Source organism: Cervus canadensis, chromosome 27, assembly GCF_019320065.1.
Source record: "Cervus canadensis isolate Bull #8, Minnesota chromosome 27, ASM1932006v1, whole genome shotgun sequence".
NCBI classification, from domain to species: Eukaryota; Metazoa; Chordata; class Mammalia; order Artiodactyla; family Cervidae; genus Cervus; species Cervus canadensis.
Window position 1 is genome coordinate 42,621,401 of NC_057412.1, and position 24,451 is coordinate 42,645,851.

At 38.4% G+C, this 24,451-nt stretch overlaps 1 protein-coding gene across 2 annotated transcripts in view; it reads left to right on the forward strand.

Moving 5' to 3' along the window:
* The window catches only part of ZPLD1 (zona pellucida like domain containing 1), a 421,436-nt gene that overhangs the window by 311,779 nt on the left and 85,206 nt on the right, over window positions 1–24,451 (forward strand). Inside the window, exon 6 of one of the 2 annotated variants that reach the window (XM_043449013.1) lies at window positions 18,505–18,628. The gene's annotated coding sequence lies outside the window, so the exon portion shown is untranslated. Of the gene's footprint in view, window positions 1–18,504; window positions 18,629–24,011; window positions 24,141–24,451 lie in introns of those variants that run through there. The other variant, XM_043449014.1, reaches the window with a different exon arrangement.

Genomic DNA, 24,451 nt, shown 5'->3' on the forward strand with positions numbered 1-24,451 from the left:
CTACCTACCTACCTATTATCTTTATTTCTATATGTACTAATTTATTTTTGAAGATTTTATTTCCATTATTTTAATGTTCTCAATGGCAACCCACTCCAGTACTCTTGCCTGGAAAATTTCATGGACAGGGGAGCCTGGTGGGCTGCAATCCATGGGGTCGCAAAGAGTCAGACACGACTGCGTGACTTCACTTCACTTGCTTCATACTTTATCACTGGAGAAGGAAATGGCAACCCACTCCAGTATTCTTTCCTGGAGAATCCCACGGACAGAGGAGCCTGGCGGGCCGTGGTCCATGGGGACACGACTGAAGTGACTGAGCATGCACGCACGCACTCCCTAAATTAAGTCCATCTCCTCTAGAGTAATGCTTTTCTTTTTAGTATGAATTTCTGTATTTCATATTGCAGATTTCTCAGAGATCTTATCATGCTTTACTGCCTAAGTATACCTGAAAATAAACCATGTAAAGCACATCATAGTTCAGTGCAGAGTTGGGTGTTTTGACAGGTTCACTTTAGAGCAATTGGACAGTCATGTGACAGTTTGAACTGTTTCAAAATGTCAGAAATTAGGAGATTTTTTTTTTCCCCTGGGGCTCAGGAAATCCTTTAGAGAAGAGACCTATTATTATTATTTTTTTTTATCATCCAAGCAATAGACATCTGGGGGCCAGATGATGACAGAAAGATGGGTGCTATAACTTTTGATTAATGTTCTATCTTTACCCCCAAGGCTTCCCTTGTTGCACTTCCTTCTCTTTGTGATTCTTTCTTGTGGACACAGGCTGCACCTAACTGCCTATGTGGCCCAGGCAGATAACTAAATAAATGAAGAAGACTGGTCCTCAGAAATGAACTTGATGTGCCCTGAAATGGAGATACTGTCACTACGCCGTTTCACTCATTGTCTTTTATTTCTTGATTAATTTAGTAAATTTTCCAGAGGCAGAATGGTATAACCATTTGGTTGGCCTGTCATCTTAACTCACGGGTCTACCTAGGTACTAAACTCTAAAATAAATGTATTATTTCTTGTTGAGAGGGCTTTAGCGTCTATTACTTTCCATCACAGTCCTCCAAACTACCTTAAATGAATATAAGTTCTAGGATAAACAGTGTCCTTGCCATGTACAGCTAACCTCAAACCACTTTGAAAAGCAAACATCATATTTTCTGTTAAAAAATTTCAATGTAGGAGGCTCTGAATAATCTAAAAAGCAGTAATTTTTACGTTGATTTTATAGTTCCATGACACTGTGCTTCATGTTTCTTTCTCATTTGGTCCCTAGGTATAAATTTAGGGTTGAATATTGAGACATAACTCAGGGAAAGCGATTCCACATGGGTCTAGGTTAATGTGGTACATCTATATAGCTTTCTGGTTCCAAAGATAGGACTGAGTTTAATATATAACCTGAGAACCAGATTGATGGTATGTTCTTTGGTGGTGGTCACTGTTAGTATCATTTTTCTTGCCAGGCCTTTAGATAATACAATGGAAAGTTAATGATTGTAATCTCAGATGAGATCTTCAATGTCATGGTTTTCTAATGTTGATTGAAGAAAGAATTACTGAGAATTATTTGCATTATGTGATGATGATAGGGTTGATAGCATATTGGATATTGAAAAAATGTAAATGAATCTGGACTTGAGAAGGGCCTATGAAGGAATGCTTATAAACCAGGCCAAAATGGATATATAATTTGTCATACCTTCCTCGTTATATTGGAAAGTTTATCAGTTTTCAGAGTTAATGCTTGAAGGGTCACAGAATATGCCAGCTTAAAATATTCCTGTAGGAATTCAAGGCATTGCCACCCTCAACTATTCCATTTTGTTTTATTGATTATTTTTAGTTGTAGGTACCTGGAAATAGCAAATTCAGGGAAAGGTTTTCTCTGAATTCTCCTTATTTGCTTAAAGACAAATGCTCTAAAAGGAACTCAGTGGTCATCAATCCCAACCAGAGGTAGGGAGTGTTTATCATTCAAGGAGGATTAACTTATCACAAAATAGGACACTAGAGGTTGACACCACACCCAGATAAGCTTTGTCACAAACCATCATACCTCTAATCTGTTTTTCTAAGGGCCCATTCATCTTTTCTAAAAATCACTGACTGTCCCTTCAGAGTCCTGCATCTCCTTCCCCTTCCTGTATTAAGATGATATTTAAACCTGAATTCTAAGCCACCTCTGAAAGTTATTTATTTTTGCCCCTGCAGATCTTCTATGTATTCATGAGCTACATGTGTCAATAAACCACTTTTTTCTCTTGTTAGTCTGTATTTTGTTAGAGGGGCCCCAGTGAGAACTTAGAAGAGTAGTAAAATTAGGTGGAAAATTTTTTCTTCCTTCCTTGCAATGCAAATGCATGGCCTGATGGAAATGAATTAGGTCCCAAAAGTCTCCATGAGAGTTTCCCAAGCTACTGCAAATAAATGTACAATCTATTGTAAAATACTATGCTTTTCCCACAAAGATAATTTTAAGCCCTCGCTATAAACATACAAATAAACATAACACACATATAGCCCTAGCTATAAACATACAAATAAATATAAACATACATATAAAAACAGTATGCTTTCTATTTTAAACAGCTTCAGAGCAGATTCCTAACTTCTACCACAACCTGATTTCTACCTGTAAGTCCCTCCTATTTAGAAAATTTGTTAGCACTATCATATTATCAATGGAAAAATTGTAATAGCATACAACCACAATTTATATGCATATCTGTACACAAATCTTCTGAGAATAGGGCATCTGTGTTTCAAAATTCATAAAAACATGTTTTGAAAGTTTTAATTCAGTTTTAAGTCTAGCTTACTCAGATATTTAGAGCAAACAACAGGTTTTTAAGGTGTTTGGATTACCCTAAGAATTCACCATGATGTTAATGTCTTCATTAAGCCTGTCAGTTCCCTGCCTTGAGCTAGGGAAAGTAAAATCAAAGCTCAGCAGACATGAAGAGCATGGTTGACGTCTAAGGTTCTTCATGATAGACAGAGATTTCTAAACAACTGATGAAGTTGCGGTGCCATAAATTGATTGCTGGAATGGGCAGTGGTGCACCCCAGAGCTGTTTTTCCCTTTTCACACTCTGCTTAACTGGTCAGTCATAGCCTTGTGTTTAACTCAGTATTCCAACTTCTAAAAGATTATTGAACTGTTGCAAAGTGAAACAATATACAGGTTCATTTAAGCCGCTAAAATTGAAAAGTATCTCAAATAATAAACATGTAAGCCCGGTGCTGTCTAACCAGCACGGACAGCATATTAAACAGCAGAGACATTACTCTGCCGACAACAGTCCACCTAGTCAAAGCTGTGGATTTTACAGTAGTCACGTATGAATGTGAGAATTGGGCCATAAAGAAAACTGAGCAATGAAGAACTGATGTTTTTGAACTATGGTGTTGGAGAAGACTCTTGAGTCCCTTGGATTGCAAGGAGATCAAATCAGGCAGTCCTAAAAGAAATGAGTCCTGATGCTGAAGCTGAAACTCCAACGCTTTGGCCACCTGATGTGAAGAACTGACTCATTTGAAAAGACCCTGATGCTGCGAAAGATTGAAGGCGGGAAGAGAAGGGGACCACAGAGGCTGAGATGGTCGGATGGCATCACCAACGTGATGGACATGAATTTGAGCAAGCTCTGGGAGTTGGTGATGGACAGGGAAGCCTGGCATGCTGCAGTCCATGGGGCTGCAAAGAGTCAGACATGACTGAGCGACTGACCTGAACTGAAAGCCCAGTGATATCCTAGACTCCGAACTAAAAATGTCAGAAAGGTACCTCCTATTCTTTTTAAGTTGCAATTAAGTAAATTTTTAGTTTCTTTGGAAAATTATCCAGAAGGAGAAAGGATCCACCGAACATGTGCTTCTCTTTTGGTGTGCCGATTTCTCTTGATTTCTTTAAGTCATTTCACATAAGCTAGAAAGCTGATCTTCTTCCATTTTTTGTTGTGTGTGTGTGTGTAAAAGAAGGTTATGGTGTCTACTTTCCAAACATAAATCCTGAAACTAAATACATTAGACTTGCAGAAAGTTTTATGAAATACTTCAAAGACCTCACTAATTTTGACTATAAAGATATATTTAGTTTACTTCAATGGACATGAGTTTGCTCAAACTCTGGGAGATAGTGAAGGACAGGGAAGCCTGGAGTATTGCAGTCCAGTTCAGTACAGTTCAGTTGCTCAGTCATGTCCGACTCTCTGCAACCCCATGGACTGCAGCACTCCAGGCCTCCCTGTCCATCACCAACTCCTGGAGTTTACTCAAACTCACGTCCATTGAGTCAGTAATGACATCCAACCATCTCATCCTCTGTCGCCCCCTTCTCCTCCCGCCTTCAATCTTTCCCAGCATTAGGGTCTTTTCAAATGAGTCAGTTCTTTACATCAGGTGGCCAAAGTTTTGGAGTTTCAGCTTCAGCATCAGTCCTTCCAATGAACACCCAGGACTGATTTCCTTTAGGATGGACTGGTTGGATCTCCTTGCGGTCCAAGGGACTCTCAAGAGTCTTCTCCAACACCACAGTTCAAAAGCATCAGTTCTTCAGCACTCAGCTTTCTTTATAGTCCAACTCTTACATCCATACATGGCTACTGGAAAAACCAAAGCTTTGACTAGATGGACCTTTGTTGGCAAAGTAATATCTCTGCTTTTTAGTAATCTATCTAGGTTTGTCATAACTCTTCTTCCAAGGAGCAAGTGTCTTTTAATTTCATGGCTGCAGTCACTATCTGCAGTGATTTTGGAGCCCCCCAAAATAAAATCTGTCGCTATTTCCATTGTTTCACCATCTATTTTCCATGAAGTGATGGGACCAGATGCCATGATCTTCATTTTCTGAAGGTTGAGCTTTAAGCCAACTTTTTCACTCTCCTCTTTCACTTTCATCAAGAGACTCTTTGGTTCTTCTTCACTTTCTGCCGTTACTGCAGTGTCATCTGCATATCTGAGATTATTGATATTTCTCCCAGCAATCTTGATTCCAGCTTGTGCTTCATCCAGCCCGGCATTTCTCATGATGTACTCTGCATATAAGTTTAATAAGCAGGGTGACAATATACAGCCTTTCCCATGCTCCTTTCCCAATTTGGAACCAGTCTATTGTTCCATGTCCAGTTCTAACTATTGCTTCCTGACCTGCATATAGATTTCTCAGGAGACAGGTCAGGTGGTCTGGTATTCACATCTCTTTCAGAATTTTCCACAGTTTGTGGTGATCCACACAGCCAGTGGATGTTGGCAATTTGGTCTCTGGTTCCAAACTGCAGATGTGTGAACAAAATAAATGATCAGCTTTGTATTTTTGTGTTTATGCATGTTGTTAAGCAGTAAAGGATCACTGTTTCAGGGAATTATACTTAAGCTTGTGGGGACCTAATTTTGTCAGTGTTCCTTTCCTCTGTGAAAGGTGTTGGCAGACTTCGGTCTGCACACTAAATCATAGCCCATAGCTAAAAGTGGTTTCTACAGTTTTAAAGTGTCGTCAAAAGGAAAAACCCAAAACAAGCAAACAAAGGCACCAAGAATATAGAACAGAGACTATAGGTGTCCTGCAAAGAAGCAAACATTTAGTCTCTGACACTTGACAGAAAAACTGCTCCCCTCTCTTTATAATAATCCACCTTCTCTCAGGTACTTAGCATGGATTGTACTGTTAGTTTTGTGCTGGAAGGAAAGCTTGGCAACAAGAAAAATCATCAGAAACCTTTCTCTAAGGAGCTTGTCACAGACTTCTTTCCACAACTAACTTAAACTTCAAAAACAGTTGCACATTTTTTCTGAGTGTCTTCATGCAAATATGTTGATTTTTCCCATTAAGATACAATAGAAAATGGTTCAGGAAAATATATTTGGGGTTATATACCTCAGAATCGTAAATCATTGAACAATTTTTGAAAAAGAAATTGCTGGAAATCTGGAAATACATCTGGTACATTTATAACATCTTATCTCAGGTTGAAATAATATGAATTGGAGGGGAAAGTTATTTGTATAAATTTGTATTTTGTATTATGGTTGTATATTGGAACTAAAGATTTCTAAGACCAAAATTGAACTAGAAAATTTGAATGCATAACAGCAAAAATTTAGCATTTCTACTTAGGTGACTGAATTGATAAATTCAGACACCATGTCAAAGACAGCTGCTGGTCCAGACTTGTACTCAGCATTGGTGCTGTTCTACGAGCTCAATGTGCCTATAAAATCATAGAATCTGGCCAAAAAGTCATTTGCTCAGAGTTGCTTTTACATTAAATATTTCCAGTATATCTCTAATTTTATATTCAGTGACTGCTCATATCCAAACTTTTATCAATGTACTCTGAAGAATAAGAGTATTTTAGACAGGAAAAACAATGTAATTTTGAGATTTTTGAATTCTGCTTACCGTTGACAGTAGTGGGTGGGGAGCTGTCTGGGAAAAAGTAGACATGGCAGGAATCTTCCTTACTTGACACACAAGAAGATAGATTCATATCCACTCATTGTTCTGTGGATTTTTTTTTTTTTTTGGTTAAATTATTTACTGCGTTTGAAAGCTAGAGCTTTGAATTGGTAAAAATTTTAATTAGAAATATCTCTGGCATTTAATCTGCCATCATTTTGCCATTTACCAATGAAATGTGTCAATAGAAAATCACAAGTGTCAAAGAAATGATTTTACAATTAGCATACTTTTAAGTACTGGCCCACTCTGTCCTTTACCAGGGGCCTCAGTGATTTTTAGAGAGAATATAATGCAGATCTTACAAGGCTGCGTTTAAGCCCTTGATAAGTTGGAAATTGCTGTGGAACTTAAATTTTTGAAATATGTTTTTAGTGAAAGATAAAATAGATGTGATGACATAAAGAAGCAAAACAAGTAACAACCTTTCAAAGAGATTCAACATAATTGTTACAAAGTGAAAAACCTTTTAGAACCTCCCATACATTTCAGCAAAAATTGCAGTTGTTTTCCATTACAGTTTTTATAGAGCTTCTGTAATATTGGTTCATAAAATGTCTGCAGAAATTATCTACGGAAGTTGGAGGAAGAAAAGACCTGCTAAGGCATCTATTTCATTTACAAGCCATCAATAACTAATGTAAGACACAACAATAATGCAACATTAAGGTTATACATTTAAACACAGAAGTCAGGAAATGCAAAAATCAAGGATCTCATAATAACATCAAACACCCACAGTGCACAGATAAAATATTTTTGATTGCTAATTATACTGTTAAGTGTTATACCTTGAAATGAAGCACATGAAATATGAACAGACTGATGTTCCCTTGAGATACTTAAGTTGCATTTCCTGGCTTTTACATTTAAACTGGAAACTTTAAAAGTTTCATTGACATAGATTTTTCTTTTTCATTTCCTTCTTTTATTTTTGAATAAAATAAAAAAAAATCCATTGATCACTGATGTCCTTAACAGTGCTAAGAGTTACTCTCAGCCTCTATTGAGCTTTCAGAAGTGATTTTAAAATTAGACTGGTAAAATTAACCAGAATCTTGGTTACAGTCCTCAGGATGTGGTCTTCCCTGTTTCTGAGCATGAGTCTGATGTTGTGGTTTGACCCTTTTGTTTAAACATGGAGCTGCCTTCCCCAAATAGATCGACTCTGTCCCATGTTTGTAGATTTCTAAATTTTACAAAGTACAATTTGAAAAGAAATATGGGTTATTTATCTGGAGGAGGGTATGGCAACCCACTCCAGTATTATTGTCTGGAGAATCTCCATGAACAGAGGAGCCTGGTGAGCTACAGTCCGTGGGGTCGCAAAGAGTCGGACACGACTGAGTGACTAAACACATGGGTTATTTATATGTCAACATCTGATAAATTTTGATCTGAGGAATGCTTTTTAAGAGGGCAGAGTCTCCCTTTCAAAACACTGCTCTTAATAAGGGTAGTTAAAAGGGAGAAGACAGGAAAAGACCTATCCATGCAGAGTGCAGCAGTAAAAAAAAAAAAAAAATTACAAAACTTGGAATGTGAGATTAGAAATGGAATATAAACTTAAATTGCAGAATTAACATCAATGAGGCAAAAACATCAATGACGTAAAGGAAAAAAGGACTTAGGAAATAGATGACAACCTTCATCAATACTCTACTGCTTACGGTGTAAAGTCCAGATGCCTAATATCATAAACAAAGTCTTCTCCAGTTTACCTCCAACTTTATATCTTGTGTTAGGCAGAGTTGCAGACCCCCAGAGATGTCCTATGTCCTAATCCCCGGAACTCACGGCTGTGTTACTGTACATAGCATGACCAGGTGTGGTTAAAGATATTGAGATGCGGTGATTATTTCCGGAATATCTGAGTGGGTCCAAAGTAATCATGTGGGTCCTTAAAAGGAACAGAGGGAGGCAGGAAACTCAGAGGAGACACACAATAGAAGCAGAGATTGGAGTTTTGCAATTGCTGGCTTTGAAGATGGAAAGTGGTCACAGGCCTAGGAATGCAGGTGTCCTTTAGAGTCTGAAAAATCAAGCAATGGATTCTGAACCTCCAGAAGGAAGATGGCCCTGCTGATACCTTGATTTTAGTTCCGTAAGAACCATTTGGTCTTCTGACCTCCAAAATTGTCAGACAATGAATTTGTGTTATTTTAAAGCAACCAACTCTGTGGTAATTTGTTGCAGTGGCAATAAGGAAACTAATACAACTTTATATACTCACAATGACAATATCATATTACTTTATCTCAATGATGCCATCTATCATAAGACATAAAGCTAATTAGATAAGAGACTTGGAGGTGGGTACAAAACACAAACATTTGTTTTATGAGTAAATTGCTTATCTTAATCAATGCAATAGAATTATCTTTTTAAATACGACAATCAAATTTGAGCCACATTTTCCATACAGTCAGAATCGAAAGATTCTTTTGATTTTCTTTAGGCTCTTAGAAATCGTGTAGTTTTATCTTGACATACTACTTTTCATAACCCACGTCCACAATTTCCTTAGAGATAGACATTGTCATTTTGAGGTGTTCTGTTTGCATTTGCTTCTTGTTCATTCATAGATCCTGTTTTTCTTTAATTGAATTACATGTTGTTGGAAGTTTAATAGCTTCTTTTGAAAACCTAGTAGAAGCATTTGTCAGGCAGATGTTGGTGACCCAGAGATAGTCCTCATGATGCATGAATCAGCCATGCTGTGCTTCACTGCCTTTAAAAGTCTTATGATTTATTCTCAAACACTGGCAATGTCTTCTGTCTCTAATTGCATTACCTGGATGTGACAGACAATCTTCTGCACACTCAAGCTACTTCACAGTGTAATCTTTTTTAAAGATGTTTCAGTGACAATTAGAGATCCATATTTCAGTGAAAATTCAACTGCATGTAACACTATCAGTGCAAGAACTCAAATGAGGTAATGAGCAAAAACACCTTTCAAGCAGACTGGTTTCCTCTCCTCGGGAAAAAACAATTGAGTTGCACATTACTCCTCTGCTTTTCAGCTGAAAGTATTATTTTATATTGACTATTTGGTACATCTTGCGTTTTAGAGACATTAAACAAAAAACTTGTCCTTTTGGGGTCCAGAAAATATGGTAGTGATATGAATAGCTAACACAGCATAATCCAGATGAGGAAACTGAGGTGGGGAGGAGATAAATAACTTCCTGAAGATCACAAGGTTAACAGATAGTAGAGTTAGCACTCACATAGAGTGTGCTATCTCTCTCTAAAGCCTACGTTTTTAACCACTGCACCCCTCACCCCATCTCCTGTTCTTACAACTTATACTAAATTTCTTGGTGATTCATCAACACGCGGTCTTCTTCTTAGCCTCTGTGTGGTTAGGTGCATGGTATCCACTTCTACCTGGCAACATCTCTCAGCAGAGTGGCTAAAGAAATGTGTCCTAAGTTTAAATGCCTAGTGTTCTCCCCCTACTACTTACTAACTAGGCCTTAGTGACCTCATTTCCAAAATGCAGATTATTTAGTTTATATCTTAATTTATATCTCATAGATTTGCAGCAAGGGCTAAGGGAGGTAATACAGATCAAATATTTAACAGCAATGCCAGGGGAATAAGACATTATACTTAATGAGAAGGATAAGAGGAAGAAAATAAAAATGACACGTATTTTGTCCCTAACAACTTCTACCATTTTTCATGGCATAAAATTTTGATCCCCTTCAGTTCAGTGACAGTCAGCAAATGCATTTTGACCTTTGGCTATGTGCTGGTTTCACTCTCATCAAAGGAATTAATAGTGCTACAGGAAGTATAAAGATGCTCTGTAATGGGGAGAGACCCTACATGTTGTCAAAGAAAAACAGCCAGCCACTAGTTTAAGGTGGTAGAGACAGTTTATTCTGTAATTTTGCAATAAGGGAAAAGAGACTTCAGTGTGGCCCTGAGTTCAGTTCCTCATAATGTAAGTACAAGTGAGGATTTAAAGCCAGAGACCAGAGTGAGCAGGGTCAATGGTGAAAGATTACTAAGAGCAGACATCAAGGGTTGGGGGATTCTTGCTAAACCAACTTAATAAGATTCTTGCTGAAGGCAAGATGACCAGATATCAAAGGGAGGGAAAAGGACTTGATCAGAGCTGAAGAGTGATCACATATGAATGATGTAGGAATGACAGCAGATTTCTCACTAAAATTTGATTTGGCAGGGATGGACATGAAAAGCCAAGGTCAATACTATCTCAAGAGAAGAGCTAAGAGAAGTCTAACTAAATTTTAGTCAAAGAGAAACTCTTTGTCATGGGCAAATTTGGAAAAGAGTAGGAGAGCTCTGATGAGGTATTTTAAGCATTAAAAGTCTTGAAATTTGAAGAGCAGGGATGTTTGGTCTTTGTTATGTAGGTTCCTCTATTCTGTCCACAAGGGTATATTTCTAGGTCTGGGGTAACACAATTGCATGGAGTAGCTCAGTTGGTAAAGAATCCACCTGCAATGCAGGAGACCCCGGTTCAATTCCTGGGTCAGGAAGATCCACTGGAGAAGGGATAGGCTACCCACTCCAGTGTTCTTCGGCTTCCCTTGTGGCTCAGCTGGTAAAGAATCTGCATGCAATGAGGGTGACCTGGGTTCAATCCCTGGGTTGGGAAGATCCCCTGGAGAAGGGAAAGGCTACCCACTCCAGTATTCTGGCCTGGAGAATTCCATGGACTGTATAGTCCATGGGGTCGCAAAGAGTCGGACATGACTGAGCGACTTTCATCATCATCATCATCATGTGAGTTACTACTCCTTATTGCTGAGTGAATCTAGAAGATGACATTATCTACTACTTATTCTGGATACTACCTCACTCACATTTCCCTGATCTTGAATAGGCACTGTATCTCAGTGAGATTATAGCAATTTTTTTACTGAAAAATTTTAAATTGTTTTGTATTTTGTATTTTATAGGTTAGGCTGTCCCTTTCACTAAGCAGCAAGGCTTTTAAATTCTCACATTTACTGATTACACTTCCTCTAAAGTGAAAGTGTTAGAAAGTGAGAGTGTTAGTCTCTTAGTCGTGTCTGACTCTTTGTGACCCCGTGTGTGGACTGTAGCCTCCTAGGTCCTCTGTCCTTGGAATTTTCCAGGCAAGAATAATGGAGTGGATGCCATTTCCCTTCTCCAGGGGATCTTCCTGAGCCTGGGATTGAACCCAAGTCTCCTGCACTGCAGGCAGATTCTTTACTGTCTGAGCCATCAGGGAAGCCCTGTTAAAACCTTTACTTGTTCCAAAGGTATGGCAAACCAAATGATAATGTCTCTTTAGCATTTTTTGCACAGTTGAGTTAATGATGATGGATCACTTTCACCTTAGAAATAAATGCATGTTTGAGTGCGCTTGCACATGCTTTATAGACACATACACGTGTGCGTCCAGAAAGAGCAAAGAGGAATAGTTTGGAGCCATTTAAATAGTTGCTTTGACTTTAGAAAAAAATAGGAAATTAGAGACAAATATCAAAGAAGGGAAAAAATTTAGGAACTTGAGAGAAACCACTATTTTCACTATTCTTTAACCTTTGGTACATTATTTATCTAGTAGGTTGCAATGAGCTTTAATATTTGAAAAAGGTCAGATTCATGTACCACATTTGAATAATGTAGGCAGCAGTGGTCTAGAGAATTATCATACTTAGATGAGGAAGTGTGATTTTCCAATCTAGTTTCACTTCTGCCCCGATTTGTTGTTTGACCTGAGGTGAGTCATTCTCTTCTTTGTCTGTTCATGGTGATAATGAGATCTCTTTTTTCCCTTTCTAATATAGATGTTGTGAAGAATGCAATAATATTCTAACTGACCTTTCTCCTTTTACACTGTCTTCTGAAACTACCTATATACGAACTTCTGAAAACACTGCTTTACACTCAGTCTTCCTATTCAAAAATCCGCATGTCTTCCCATGGTATGGTATCCAAAGGCCTCCCATTTTTAATACCAAGCAATTGCTGACCATCTTCAATGTGCCAGACATTGTGCTGTGCACCATTAATAACTTTTATTCTTCAGACGACTGTGAGCATAGCTACTAATGCTCACACCCTTTTAAATATAAAGAGACTCCTCAATAGCACAAGTCTGAAGACAAGCCCATTGGATTCTTGGCTTTTGCCTCTTCTACATGCTTATTCATGCTGTTGCTACCTAGCTCTTACCTGTACAACCACACACACACATATACACACACACACACACACATGATCTTTTCTTTAGAACTTTATATTCCCAAACTGCTTTCAAAAAGGATGCAAGATGGGACAATAAAATTCAGTTATACAGCACCATTACATTACAAACAAACAAGAGCTATGTAAAAGAAGAGAAAACAGGCATTTGATCTCCAGAATGTTTCCCCAAACCGTTTACTTACCTGTGTTTGCTCTGGCTCCACTCCAAGCCTCTTGCATGGCCTGTACCAATGGCCCCCTACATTTGTAGTCCCCCTCCACTGTTAGCCTATACTATTCAAGTGCCATACGTAGGGTAGAGTGACTCTTTTGAAACATAAACCATGGTGTCTGGTTAAAATACTCTACTGGTCCCCGTTATATTTAGGGTATTAGGGTTAGGGTTAGGGTTAGGGTTAGGTTAGGGTTAGGGTTAGGGTTAGGGTTAGGTTAGGGTTAGGGTTAGGGTTAGGGTTAGGGTTAGGTTAGGGTTAGGGTTAGGGTTAGGGTTAGGTTAGGGTTAGGGTTAGGGTTAGGGTTAGGTTAGGGTTAGGGTTAGGGTTAGGTTAGGGTTAGGGTTAGGGTTAGGGTTAGGGTTTATGACGTCAGGATTAGGGTTAGGGTTAGGGTTAGGGTTAGGGTTAGGGTTAGGTTAGGGTTAGGGTTAGGGTTAGGGTTAGGTTAGGGTTAGGGTTAGGGTTAGGGTTAGGTTAGGGTTAGGGTTAGGGTTAGGGTTAGGGTTAGGGTTAGGTTAGGGTTAGGGTTAGGGTTAGGGTTAGGGGGTTAGGGTTAGGGTTAGGGTTAGGGTTAGGGTTTATGACGTCAGGATTAGGGTTAGTGTTAGGGTTAGGGTTAGGGTTAGGGTTAGGTTAGGGTTAGGGTTAGGGTTAGGGTTAGGGTTAGGGTTAGGTTAGGGTTAGGGTTAGGGTTAGGGTTTATGACGTCAGGACTTCTCTCTCATGTCGCGCTCAGATCTCAGTATTCATCTCCTCCCTTCCCTCATCCACTTCACTTCAGTCATTAACGACCTTCTTAATAGCATATCCAGGGTGTTTTGCTTTTGTTGTTGACCAGCCCTGGAGTGTTCTAAACCTAGACTTTTATGTGAATGGTCCCTTCTCATTGTTCAGATTTTAGCTTCTAGTTTTCTAGTTCTAGGTCAGTATGTGTAGACATACACCATCCTTTTTTTAATGACCGCATGGTATTTATCTTATGAAGGCAACTTAATTCAGTTAACCTGTCTTCTATCACTAGGCATTCAGATTCTGCCCAGTGTCTTCTAACTACAAAAATGAAAAATACATCTGCAATATCAATGACTTTTTATACATATCAACATAGTTAAAGGAGATTATTTATAAAAACCATTTAATAAATTAGAATTACAAGATCAAAGGGTATGGCATGATTATTTTTTATAAATTTTGCCAAGCCAGAAAGTTTAATTTTATTTTTTACAGCTTTATTTAGGTAAAATTGACAAATAAACACTATATATTTAAGGACTACTACATTGATGGTTTGATATATGAATACCATATATCAAAATATATGGTGTGAAATAATTATCTCAATCAAGTTAATGAACACATCCATCACCTCACATATTGATTTTTTTTTGTTTGAATGTGGAAGACCTATTCTTTCAGAAAATTTCAAGCATATAATATAGAATTATTAACCATAGTCATCACGCTGTATATTGTTGTTGTTCAGTCATATCTGACTCTTTGCGACCCCCATGGATGGTAGCACACTGTATATTAGATCCCAGAACTTATTCATCTTATAAGTGAAAGCTTCTACATTTGACTAACGTCACCCCATTTTTTTCTCATCAGCCCTTGGTGACTACTGTTCTACTCAGAGAGTTTAATTTTAAAGCATAATTCAGTGAAGGACATGTTTAAAGGCAGCATATTAAAAAGCAGAGACATTACTTTGCCAACAAAGCTCCATCTAGTCAAAGGTTTGGTTTTCCCAGTAGTCATGTATGGATGTGAGAGTTGGACTATAAAGAAAGCTGAGCACCGAAGAATTGATACTTTTGAACTGTGGTGTTGGAGAAGACTCTTGAGAATCCCTTGGACTGCAAGGAGATCCAGCCAGTCCATCCTGAATCAGTCCTGACTATTCATTGGAAGGACTGATGCTGAAGCTGAAACTCAAATACTTTGGCCACCTGACTCGTTTGAAAAGACCCTGATGCTGGGAAAGATTGAGGGCAGGCAGAGAAGGGGACGACAGAGGATGAGATCATTGGATGTCATCACCGACTCGATGGACATGAGTTTGAATAAGCTCCGGGTGTTGGTAATGGACAGGGAAGCCTGGCGTGCTGCAGTCCTTGGGGTTGCAAAGAGCCGTTGACTGAACTGAACTGAAGCTAAGGTACTGATAATGTCTAGCTTTATGAAGCTCTAACTTGATCCAAGGATAGAGCTTCGAAAGCCTTCAGGATTGGTTGTCTTAAATGATTTTCCTTGATGTGTACTTTTCTCAGCAGGTCTTTAGATAGGAATTATTTTCTGAACACAACCTTGTACATTGCTTGTAACTAACTAAAGAATGAGCCAGAGCCTTACAGGTATGGAATAAAAAGAAGAGCTGACCCCCTGCTATGCACTGAAAAGCTTGAGCTATATTTTTGGCTGAATGGAGCGTCCCAAGCTTCTCTATGGGAATAAGCCAGACTGTTCTATTGACTGAATACTCACTCTCTGCTTCTCCATGGTCAGAAGGGCAAGAACCAAGGTTGCCTCCTCATGTTTCTTCTGACTATTCCAAAAAAAGGCCAGCTTTCCCTTTTCTTCACTCCTTCCACACTTACTGGCTGCACTATTGACCCCAAAATATTCTGTGTGTGTGTGTGTGTGTGTGTTTGCTCTCAGTCATATCTGATTCTTTGCTACCCCATAGACTGGAGCCTGCCAGGCTCTCTGTCCGTAGAGTTTTCCAGGAATGTGTTGCTATTTTCTCTCTCGGGGATCTTCCCAACCCAAGGATTGAATCTGTCTCTCTTGTGTCTCCTGCATTGGTAGGCAGATTCTTAACCACTGCACCACCTAAGAACACTACACCTTATAATTTACTATATATATATATATTTATAATAATATATATAATATATATATATAATATATATATAATATTTATTTTAAAATAAATATATAATTTGTCTCTTATATGTCTTCCTTCTCTCACTTGGATTGTATGCTGCTCAAGCGCAGAAATGTTGTCACACCCCTCTTCTCATTTCCAAATCTCATTCAGCAACTCACTCATTCTAATAAAAAAAAAAAGCAGAATGATTATGTTACTGACTATTCACAACAGCTAATAGGATCTGTTCCTCTCTCCATTCTTTGAACCAGTATCCCTTTAGCCTATGATATTCCAACAGGAGGCTACTGACCCTTAGCAGGAGCTGACCTCCAGTGTGGGATATTTTACTTTCATATGAATCTCATATCAGGATGAACCTGTGACCTTGGCTTAGTTAGCTGTGTTCTAACCAACTGAACCCATGACTAGACAACTTTAAGGTAATATTTCCATTACAATTCATTGTTAAGCTGACTCTAAGAAGAAAACAAACTATAGCCTTGGAGGGAAATAGCATCAAAAAGTTGCCAGTAAGAGAAAATTGGGGTTATGTGGTCAGTCTATCTGCCATGTCAGCCTCAGTACACTTTCTCTGTAATGAGCAATGCAGTGATCCATTTATATATGATCCATATATATATCACAAAAGACGACTGAAATTAAATTTCTAGATGCAGTCATTATTGATGTTTTCATATCCTGGCACAGTAGCATTTGAAAAGCCTGCACAATTTTTTGCTTTTGTTGCTGCAGAGCTAAGTGTTTCAACAATGCACATGGTGCTAGGAAGATTTTGTTCTGATCTTTTTTGGAAGCTTTGCATTATGGACACTTAGTCCATTTAATTGACTGGATGTTTATGTGAGATACCTTAAAAGATTGCAGGTACTTCTTTTGGTCTGGTTCCTAGGGAGAGGGCATTGACTGTATATAGTGCTCTTTGAAATGAGGGATTAAGCATTAGGTACCAGGACCCACAACTTTTCCAAAATTAGTTGACTTTGTATAAATTTTAACTTATTAAGTTGGGTCTTTAGTATTGGTAGTTATTGTCTTGTTACTCTTTGTTGTAAAAAGATAGTCATTGTGTAGAAGGCTTAGCAGAGATTTGATGTAGCCCTTTGTTTATGAGTGGTTAGAATTATTTAAATTCTCATGATGTTGCTGCTCAATATTTGACACACAAGCTAAAGGAAAGGGGCAATAAAAAGTAATTATTCAGGTGATTTAGACTCCACAAATCTTTTTGTCTCATTTTAGGTTTTGAGGTTTAGATCTTTTGAAACCAATTTTATCCAAACTTAAGAACTTAAGGTTATCCATGTAACAAAGGTATTGTTAGCAAAGATAATTTTTACCTTAGACATTTGACTGCTTCCTGTAGTAGCTCTTAAACCAATCATCTTTTTTAGAAGTAAAAAATATGTAATGTTTAAAAGCCTTAGTATATCGTGGCATTTCTCGCCCAAAATAACTCCATAAATGCTTTCAATTGAACGTAATTTTTAAAAGTCTTTACAAATGCTTTTGCTTAAGTATTTTACTACTTTCCTTTATTCCCATCTTTGAAATCCATTAAACAGTTCTTTTAATCATTTAAATATCTCTCTTCCATTTATTCATTCAATTCGCTTTATTGAGCGTGAACCCTTTCTCATGTAATATGAAAACATGTCTGTAGATAAAGCAGTTTCATCTTTTGTTGGGATGGTACCAACAATTGAAGATAGAATAAACATTTTTAGAAAGATTTCAATATATTCATATTGGTACATCAAATAGGATGTTGTATAATGGTACAGGAACTGAGTGTTCCTAATCAGGGAATGCTGGCGATAGTAGAATACACAAAAAGCTACTTAAGTAGTTGAAGGGACTTTGCTAAATCCAGACATGATGTAAAGAAATACATACAACACCACAGGCTGAAAAAACTCTGACCATGTACAGTTGTTCATTTGGTGTTCCTCCTTTCCAGAGGCAGTAGACTGATGATTATGAGCAAGCTTCTTTAATGTCCCATCTTATTCAAGCAAAGACTCAGAATTGAAAAAAATAAGAACATATCCAGCTCTTTCCTTCAGGTTGGATTGTGTGAATGTGTTGTCTTCATCCTGCATTGATAAATGTCAAATACATGAGTACCTTTTAATCACAATCCTCATATTGATAAAAGTTGGGCTGTGAGTTGGGGATAAAACTGAAGCAACATTGTTAACTTTTTATTATGAGAAATTTCAAGCACATACATAATAAATAAAATAGTATAATGAACTCCTGTGTATCCATCACCCAGCTTAAAATATTATCAATATTCAGCTATTCATCTTTTATTTTTGCTTCCACCCACTCCCCATCCCTACTCCATTATTACTAGTAGTATTTGCAGTTCTTTCTGACTTATAATATAAAGACATTGGAATGTACAAATTTTAGATGTACAGTTTTCACAAATAAATACACCCTTGTAACTCCACCTATACTATGATCAGCAGTGGGATCTGTATTTATTTTTGTGGCTACTGTGATTCTGTAGGTATTCATATGGAGGAGAAGGGAAATTCTCCTTCCACCTTTTCCCTGTTGCTCTGACCTTGCAATAGGATCTTATACATGGGCTTAAAGAACATTAGATTAATGGACTTTTGCTTCCAAGCTAAAAGCTTTTAAATATTCTTCTTCATAATAGGTTCTGAAATATCCTCCCCTTGTGTCTCTTCAAGGTACAAAGAAGAGGAGATAGCTATCAAGAACTGGAGGAGGGAGAAGCAGAAGTAGAATCATCAAGTCCCTTGTTAATCTTCAAGATTTTCCCTTTGTTAGGAAACTGACTGAAATTAAAGTCAGGTGATGTATCTCGGGCTTTTACCTAAGTGAGAAAACATTTGCTTTTTCTTTGATCCTTTGCTTTAGGACTATAACTTGGTAGTTTCATCCTTCCCTTAGATTTCTGTAGCTTCTTAATGAATCAGGAAATTAATAAAATTCTAATTTATCCTGGTATATCTTAGCTGTGGTCACTGAAGTGACATAAGTGTTGTTGAGTGGAGGTTGAGACTTGGAAGAATATCTGTGGAAAATATTAGAATACACAAGAGACAATAAGAAGTAGTGTTGAAAAAGTTCTACTCTGTGTTTCTTCCTTGTGATTTGTTCAGCTCAGCCGGCTCAAAACACAATCACTACTGATGATGAAGCCCTTAATTCTATACATTGAGATACAGCAGTAAATTTTTTCTTCTGCTGGCATTGGAAATCACAAAGCAACACAGAAGTATTTTAGAAATGAAGTCTGAATTCTTCACTTGCTGCCAAAATATCATTACTTATTCATAGTCAGTGGATATTTGCAAGGCTGATTATTATAAATCTACACAAAACTGTCTGTATTCTATGCCACTCTTGAAATAATCAAAATCCAGAGTTTCAATAAGGGTGCTCCTCATTTACAAGGTTAATTCCTCCAATAATGATGTCTACATTCTCACACACATTTCAGAGCTGAGAATTTATTTCATAGGGCACAAAGTCATTGGATATGCTGTGTAAATAACCTTATTAAGAATGCAGTGAGAGGATATATATTATATTCCTTTGGGTCAGAAGGGTAAACACAGCAAGAAAATGAGGCATTTACCACTAAGTAACCAAACTGATTTATTTTACTCTGCCTTTTTCATTTTGAACCTTTTAAAGCACAGGTCGCCTAAGTACTCTGCCCTCATGTAAGCATTCAGTTAGAAATTCTAGAGGGTGTAGAAACTCCCGGAGAACAAAGCCAGAGACTTTGTGTTAACCAAAACTAGGATTGAGATAATGTTTTAAGTAAGGGTGAGTTGATAGTAAATTATTGTTGTTGGACAGTCGCTCAGTCGTGTCTGACTCTTTGCGACCCCATGGACTGCAGCGTGCCAGGCATCCCTGTCCTTCACCATCTCCAGGAGTTTGCTCAAAGTCATGTTCATTGAGTTGGTGATGCCATCCAACCATCTCGTCCTCTGTCATCCCCTTCTCCTCCTGCTTTTAATCTTTTCCAGCATCAGGGTATTTTCTAATGAATTGGCTCTACGCATCAGATGCGTAGAGTCAAAGTATTGGAGCCTCAGCTTCAGCATCAGTCCCTCTAATGAGTATTCAGGATTGATTTCCTTTATGCTTGACTGGCTTGATCTCCTTGCAATTCAAGAGACTGTCAAGAGTCTTCTTCAGTATCACAGTTCAAAAGCACCAATTCTTCGGTGCTCAGCCTTCTTTATGGTCCAACTCTCACATCCATGCATGACTACTGGAAAAACCATAGCTTTGACTAGATGGACATTTGTTGGCAAAGTAATGTCTCTCTTTTTTAATACACTGTCTAGATTTGTGCTTCTGCTTTTGTACTCCAGGAGTTTTTGTTAGGATTCCATATCACATGACAAAGAATTTCTCCTTGCCTCTGTCAACAAAATTCAACAGATCTAGATCTAAGTAGTGACACAGCTCTAAGTAGAGATCAGACCCAAGACAGAGCATGATATACTAACTCTTCAATATCTCTTACATGTGATCCATATTCCATTTCAACCACAAATGCCTTGATTAAAAAAAGTTGCTCTTTACTTTTCTACCTAGAGATAGCACCCAGTGTAGTAGTTGCCAGTAGGCAGAACTCCTTCCGAAAGTGGTCTTCTGAGACATGAGGTCACATTTTATATAACATAAGGTGCCAAATCAGAGCTGTAGTCTCAGAGCCCTTCCCTCAAGGGCCACTTAGTTTTAGTAGTATATCCTTTTCTTTGTCCTTCAGTCAACAAAATATTTTTTTGGTATTTTTAGGAAGGCATCAATGTCTTTCAAGCTTGTAACATCCTGCTATAATATTTATTTACTTGAAAATGGTAATGACTATAGATTACTATTTTCTGTATTATGAATGTTGTAACTGGAGTAGACTCATGAGAAAAGCATTTAGTAACATGCAGGCATGCTCAGTCAGTCAGTCGTGTCTGACTCTTTGTGACCCCACGGACTGTAGCCTGCCAGGAGGATTTGTCCATGGGATTCTCCAGGCAAGAATACTGGGTTGGGTTGCCATTCCCTTCTCCAGGGATCTTTTTGACCCAGGGATTGAACCCAGGTCTCCTGCATTGCAGGCAGATTCTTTATCATCTGAGTCACTAGGGAATCCCATTTAGTATTATGGTGATCCCCAAATGGGTGTCATACTTATTTATCTTATAATAAATACAATTTATTTAGCCAAAACACATTTGATAAATAAATAGCTTGTTAATATGTACTCATTTGTCTTACTCTCTGGTTTGCAGAGTAAGGATGGAGTACATCTCTCTTTTATCTAGCTCTTCAAGGTTTTTGGCTTACCTGATCCTATTCACGCTTGTCCAAAGATCAAGATGATTTATCAGTTTTCATTATTACAAACCTTTGCCTTGTGGAAGCAGAATGTTTACTTAAATGTTTAAGTTAAATCAGATAGCCATGTTGACTATCAGTAGCAGTAAGCAAAGAAAAATAACTAACAGAAAATTTGGGGTTGTCTGGGTGACAGAAACTTTGGTGAAAGGAACAGGAATTTACAGTTTTAGGACTGTGGACACATCTTCTAGGGATCTGTGGACTCAAAGATAAAATATGTTAAATAAAATCTAAAGCAGTTTTCATCAATGTGTCACCTCCTTATTCATTGGAAACCAAAGACAGTTGACCTTTGAACAATGCAGGGCCTAGGGTTACCAACCCTGTGCTCAGTTGAAAAATCTACCCCTTCTTATACGTGGTTTGGTTCCCTGTATCCAGATTCTGAATCTACAGATTCAACCAACTGCAGATCCATCAAGCAGTATTTACTACTGGAAAAGAATCTATGTGTAAGTGGATCTAAGAAGTTCAAACCCGTGTTGTTCAAGGGTCAGCTGTAATATGATTCACTTAATATGGCTTCTGTGGTTCGGATTTCTTTTCCAAACTTTTACTAGACTGCCCCATCAGTGTGAGAGAATAGTTGTTCCTAATTCTGAATTTTTTTTTTGAAGTCTGAACTGTTGGTGAAATAAAGTTTCTCTCTCTTTGTGTCTTGTTCAGCTTCTTTAAAAGAGGACTGGGTTGGCAATAACCCCACTACTGGGCATATACCCTGAGAAAACCATAAACGAAAAAGACACAAGTACCCCAGGGTTCATTACAGCACTATTTACAATAGCTAGGACATGGAAGCAACCTACATGTGCATTGACAGATGGATGGATAAAAAAGCTGTGGTACATATATACAACGGAATATTACTGAGCCATAAAAGTAACACATTTGAGTCAGTTCTAATGAGGTGGATGAACTTAGAGCCTATTATGCAGAGTGAAGCCAGAAAAAGAATAACAAATATTGTATACTAATGCATATATATGGAATCTAGAAAGATGGTACTGATGAACCTATTTTCAGGGCAGCAATGGAGATGCAGACATAGAGAACAGACTTGTGGACACAGCAGGCTGAGGTGAAGGAGAGGGTGGGATGAAAAGGTAGAGTAGCTTGGAAGCATATACACTACCATACGGACAATAAATAGGCAGTAGGAATTTTATGTATGACTCAGGGAGCTCAAACTGGGGCTTTGTGACAACCTAGAGCTGGGAGAGAGTGAAGAGGGACTAAAGAGCCTCTGGATGGAACTGAAAGAGGAGAGTGGAAAAGTTGGCCTAAAGCTCAACGTTCAGAAAACTAAGATCATGGCATCTGGTCCCATCACCTCATGGGAAATAGATGGGGAGACAGTGGACACAGTGTCAGACTTTATTTTTGGGGGCTCCAAAATCACTGCAGATGGTGACTGCAGCCATGAAATTAAAAGATGCTTACTCTTTGGAAGGAAAGTTATGACCAACCCAGATAGCATATTAAAAAGCAGAGACATTACTTTGCCAACAAAGGTCTGTCTGGTCAAGGCTATGGTTTTCCAAGTGGTCATGTATGGATGTGACAGTTGGACTGTGAAGAAAGCTGAGCGCCGAAAAACTGATGCTTTTGAACTGTGGTGTTGGAGAAGACTCTTGAGAGTCCCTTGGACTGCAAGGAGATCCAATCAGTCCATCCTGAAGGAGATAAGTCCTAGGTGTTCATTGGAAGGACTGATGCTATAGCTGAAACTCCAATACTTTGGCCACCTCATGTGAAGAGTTGACTCATTGGAAAAGACCCTGATGCTGGGAGGGATTGGGGGCAGGAGGAGAAGGGGACAACAGAGGATGAGATGCCTGGATGGCATCATCGACTCGATGGGCAAGAGTTTGAGTAAACTCTGGGAGTTTGTGATGGACAGGGAGGCCTGGCATGCTATGATTCATGGGGTCACAGTCAGACACGACTGAGCAATTGAACTGAACTGAGAGGGCTGGGATGGGGTGGGAGGAAGGAAAAACAGGGAGGCGGCATATATGTATACTTACGACTGATTCATATTGATGTGTGGCAGAAACTAACACACTATAGTGAAGCAATGGTCCTTCAATTAAAAATAAATAAATTGAAATGTTAAAATTAAAACAAAAAAAAAGAGCTTTGGGTTGACAATGAGAAGGTATGGACTCCATTTTTACCCTGGTGTAACCAGTCAAATGGTCATGTTGGGTAGTTAGTCCCTGTGGGCCTCAGTTTTCTCTTTGTCCAATTAAAGGGTTAGGCTAATAATTTTTATGATTTCTTCTAACTCTAAATTTCTCTACTCCACACAGTTTTTAAAAAAAATATTTTAATCCTATTTAATTATAAAATACTCATTAATGATGATCAGCTGTCCCCTCACTTTAAAAATACTAGAACTGAGGCCTAGAAACCCAAGTCTATAATGGGATCTGACAAAAACACCTAGCTTTCTAACATCCATGGGTTGCTTTTATAATTAAGGTAATCAGAGGCGGTAGTCATGGAGTTGTACTCCGTGGATCTCTCCTCAAGAAAGGAGGAGTTAGTTTCAGTTAGATGAGCACCTCCAGCAGCAGGACATCAGGAAACCTCTCGGTGTCTGATCTGAGGCACTTCTTTCCTGGCGGTCCTCTGTACCCCACCAGAGAAGCTCTCCAAACGGCCATCTTTGCTCCGGACCGCCCCCTCACACGCTGAGGCTTTCTCTGCCCGCTTCTTCTGTCTCCCTACTTCCCTTTCCTTAGTGCTGGACTTGTGTTGTGCCTGAAAGCGTTTCCTGCTCTCTGCTGCTTCTTCCTCTTGTCTTTCACAGGCAATGCCCAGCCCTAACCCCCAACCTCAGCGGACGCCTTGCTCTCCTCACTTCACCTCAGCACCTCCTCCAGAGAACCTGGGCTGACATATCAGGGAACCCATGCTGCCTTCCAAGTAATAACACGTATACCAAGAGATACATTTTCAGGTTTACTTGAGAAGGGCCTTTTTGGTTTTGCTTATTTTTTATTGAAGTATAGTTGCTTTAAAATATTGTGTTAGTTTCCAGGGTACAGCAAAGTGACATATATATATATATATATATATATATATATATATATATACACATATATGTCATATATATCTGTATCTATCTATATATCAGGTTCTTTTCCATTTTAGGTTATTGTAAGACAGTGTAGTTTCCTGTGCTATACAGTTGGTTCTTGTCATTTATATATTATATATTGGTGGGCTAAAAAGTTTGTTCGTGCT